Here is a 4831-nt window from a genome sequence, read left to right on the forward strand (position 1 = left end):
ATATATATATATATATATATATATATATATATATAATTTTTTTTATCAATATCAAAAGCCATCATAAATATAAGCAATACATGTACATGTTTTATCATCATTACGACAGTAATCTAAGTTCACAATATAAATAGAATCAAGCTCTTTATTTGAGTACTCAATCAAATAATACTAATATTAAAGATCCTAATATTGCATCTTAGCACACAAGCTTTTCACCATCTCATATACCTTCAATTTAAATGTTTCACTGTTAACACTAAGAGCTAGGGACTTATTGCAATAGGCTATTTTTCATTATCCAGATCAATAAAAAATGCAGGTGTTCAGAAATAGTATAACAATACCATCAGTGACATTTAGTATAGAAAAGTATTAATGTTTGCTAATTATTTTTTCTATAAGCACATTCAACATTCAACACGATCTTGTACCATGCATTCAGCTCTGGGCGCAGGAGAGGTGCGCCCAGAATGGTTCTATTCTCTTGTATTGAAGGCGAGCTAGTGCGCATGTACAATGTTTAACGAGAGTCTATGGGCAAAGATTTTTGCGCCCCAGGACGGAAATACGTCACCAATCAGACGTTTTTGAACGAAACAACTTTACTCATTATTCACTATAAAATATTTATCTTACACAACTAAAATATATATTTTGAAATAGTTTCATTTTATTATTTCTTTTTTTTAATGTCTTATTCAAGGTAATGTGGTAAATGGTGAGTGGTGGGGTGCCACCCTTGTGCCCTCTATTGGACAGTCGTCACTGGTTGACACAAGGAAGATTTTTGGTAATGTTGAACATGCTTTATCATCAGACTACAACTGTACTGTAGGTTTATTGCATCTACTATAGTTTTAAATGTTTAGGCTGCGGTAGCAAGGGGGTCAGTGCCATGGTCTTGTAATCCTGAGGTTGTGGGTTTGATCCCAGATTGCATCAGAAAAGGCATCCGGCGTATAACATTTGTCAATCTTTCATGCAAGTTTGCTCGCTCTGGTAACCCCCGAAGAAGGGAGCAGCTGAAAGAAACATACATATTCAGCTCTTCGTGCTGAAATTTAAAATGGCTAATCTCCTCCAGAGTTTAACCAGATTATACCTTCAGTTGGTAAATTACTCTCTTTGGAGGGGTAAATTAACCTAGATTTTCACAACAAAGCTTTATGAATTGATCTATTTTCTTTGCCCTAGGAGTCTTTTGAATAAAGAAAGTGAAGAGAGTCTGCAGAGGTAGCCTGCAGTGATAGTGCATGCCGTACAGGGCTTCTTTTTTAGATTACAGAAGCAACACTGTAACACAGAGAATCAGCAGCTTTCAACTGAAGCAAAGAATGAGATCACCAAGCTTTTTGTGCAAGGTCAACTTCGAAGCCCAACGTGTCGTGTTTAAAATTCAGTTGCATCCTTACCGAGCACTTGAAGCACACTGGCCGGGAAACCTGCTTGCCATTATGCAAAGAGGCGGCGAGGCTTAAAGTAAATACGTAAGCCTAATGAATGCTGAGCTCTGTGGAGGTGTGAGCAAGGCGAGCCCAAGTCAAGCAAAAAAGGGTCAGAAACACAGGGTGAATAATCCTCTGTGTCAACAAGACACAACCAGCTCTCTCTGTTCCAGTACAAAGCTGTGTGTACAGTGAGCAGAATTTAAGTTTTCTCACATCTGATGCTGTTATTCTGCCATGAAACAAACAAGATATAAATATATTGTTTTGTCTAAACAAGCTGATGCTGAATAAAACGCTTTATATAAAATGTGAATATATAAACTTTCTGATATGAAAATGTTAGCAGTTTTCTGTCTGCTAACTGGGTATTTGACTTATTTAATATTCATTTGTGCCTTTATAGAGCCCGCTTTATTAATGTGTCTTGTGACCTTTATCACTGGCCCCAACTAATGTCCAATGCAAAGATATAAAACAAAGGGACAGTCATTAGATGACATGTCACACAATATAGGGGTCTTATTCTGAACTTGTGCCTGCTGGCTGTGTCCTTTGCTTTGCCCACTTTGCTGTGCAAGTCTGCCAGGACATTGAGCCTGACACATCGGAACTGCTGCTCTCTTGGTGCCCTCTTTCATTCGCGCTATCAGAGAGTCAAAGCCTGCAGAGACGGAGCTGTCCAGAGACTGAGCCCTGCTGGGTTTGACTGGGCCAAGATCCGATCAAGCCTTGAGGAGAGGGTCATTCTCTTCCCTGACTTCTACTTGCTATGATCTCTGAACCAGTTCTAAAAAGGCCTGTGACTTGATTTGAGCAGACAGTCCCCCCTTGAAAGCTGCCTTTGGTTTGGCTTCTGTAGCCTGGAATGGGAAGAGCAGGGTCAAGCTACACAGAGGCAGGAAAAAACTCAAGCTAAAGCAGCATGTGGGGGGGCGGGGGGGTATGAGGGGGGGAAGAACAGAGCTGGTAGTCATGCTCCAGGTGCAGATGGCATACTGTTTTATGTGTGGCCTCAGTGGGTTGTGTCAGCAAAGCCACTGGAGGCATATAACATGGAGAGATCACACAAAAACATTGTCAACCAAAATTCAAAGATTCATTAACAAAGGTCATTTCCATGACAGCAAAGACCTAAAATATAGCCAAGCCTTTTGAAGTCAGCATGAGGATAAAAGCAGACTAAACAAAGAACCCATTAAATGATGACAACGTGGAATTTTGCAGACTCACCACTTGTGAATGCATATGTAACGCTGTTGAACATGCAATTTAACAAACTTATCAACCTAAACATTGCATCACAACACAATAGGGAATTTACATCACATGCAGTTCAATTTTAAAGAGAAATTTGAAAAGCTCATTGAATTTACTCTTGTCTCCTATTACAAGTCAAGCAATACTCCTACCAATACTGATGACGTGATCAAGGCAGACACTACCCCTAAGGAGCTGGGGCCACTGCAACCCTTAAAACCAATACTGGTCAGAGGTCAGAGAAGGAGAAGCAAAGATCCAAGTCCCATCCTATTGTGTGACATGTTTCCTTCGCCTCCTCGCCCCAAAGGCGCAGTGTCAGGGTTAACACTTCAAACACTCAATATCTTCACAAAATACAAAGGACACAAGTGCTTGCCATCCATGTCATTTCTTCCAGGGACACAGATATGTATCTTTCCCAAAGGTCACTGCTAGCTGAAGTTTTAATGATTAAACAGAGCTTTGTTGTTGCTTTGTTGTTGTTGTTGTTGTTGGTTGTTGTTGTTTTTTTTTTTTGGGGGGGGGGGGGGGGTAAGTAGGAGTAACCTGACTAGTTGGTCTGGCACTGGCATTGTAAAATATAAATGAATCATGTAGGGTTGATCAGTATATCAAATAAAAGAGTTTAAAAATCCTCTAGTGAATAAAGTCTCCAGAATCAATCCAAAGACATCATTGTTCCCAACCAACTGTCTTGGGCCTTCTCTGTTACCCGTTTATACAATCGTGCACTGGAGCACAGACTAATCTCACAAGACCGGGATTTGATTTCAAGGAGGTGAATCAAGAATCAATCTGGTTAGCTCCCTGTTTTCAGCTTGTACTCTGTAGCTCTGTAACTCAAAAGGAGCTCCACTTCCCCCTGGATACATTTGTACTGGTGGTAGTAGCGAGATACTTAACGCTGTGGGTTAATAAAATACAAACGGTCATGAGTGCAAACAGTAAGAAAGTTTTATTCTCGTAGTTTTCCACAGTTTTTACATTTTTACAATTCTTCTGCACTCCCACAAACATAAAAAAAAATAAGGAAAAATCTCACAAGTGCAGCGGATAAATATATAATTGTTTGTTCAAGTGTGTTTTGCACAGTATGAGACCTTCCGTTTGCTTCACCAAGTAGAATGCACTGCAGGCAGTCTCTTGAGGGAAGGTCTCATTTTCTGCCTCCCGCCGTGAAATATTCAGTCCGGCCTGAAATAATATGGGACTCGTTTCAAGGCTTAGCACTTTTCAAATGCGCTGGCAATAATGGACAGGGCATTGCATGAAGCACAGACTCTCACAGAAAGGGGAACAGAGGTTTTAAATCCACAGAACACCACAGTAAACTGAAGGGTTGTCTACATGCATTGTGTAGTCATTATTATTAAAAGGATAAGCTTATAAATGTTTGCCAACACTTGAAACTTGGATCAATTACGCAAGTTTTCAAATCTAAACATTACAAATATATCCTATTTTAAAATAACCAAGTTTGAATACATTAGAGTTCACATTTCCATTATCCTCTGTTTGCTTATAATCAACAAATCTGGATATTATTTGGCTTTAAGAAGAAAAGAAATCAAGAGTGCAAGCCATAAATGCACAGAAACTGAGTGCGGAAGAATGAGATAGTGAGGAGGGGCTTTGGAGAGAGGATTCAAGAATTTAACAATCCCACATCCTCTCAGCCTGTCCTTCATCTTTAATAATCAAGCTTGGCCACAGAATATCCCTCTGGATGGGAAAAAAAAAACATGTTCTCTATCCGCCTCTCACTCATCTTTAGACTGCCAGTCTTGGGTCTTTTCTCTTGAAGTCTTCTGTCACATTTAAGACTTCAAACACTAAGCACAGCCTATTTTTTTTAAACTGACTGCCACGTCTTTAAAGCAAGATATCATTTTTTTTGTACCACATTTGCATGAGATGAGGGGGGAATGGACGGGACGCAAAGGACGCCCTGAAAAGCAAAGACCACAGACACTATGAACTTGTTTGTTGCTCTACACCAACGACCAAGAAAATCATTTTTTTATCCACAGACTCAATTTAGTTTACACATTACTCATATGATATGAAGACAATTCTATCTATCTATCTATCTATCTATCTATCTATCTATCTATCTATCT

The sequence above is a fragment of the Nematolebias whitei genome, chromosome 10, assembly GCF_014905685.2.
Source record: "Nematolebias whitei isolate Nwh7 chromosome 10, NemWhi1, whole genome shotgun sequence".
Lineage (NCBI taxonomy): Eukaryota > Metazoa > Chordata > Actinopteri > Cyprinodontiformes > Rivulidae > Nematolebias > Nematolebias whitei.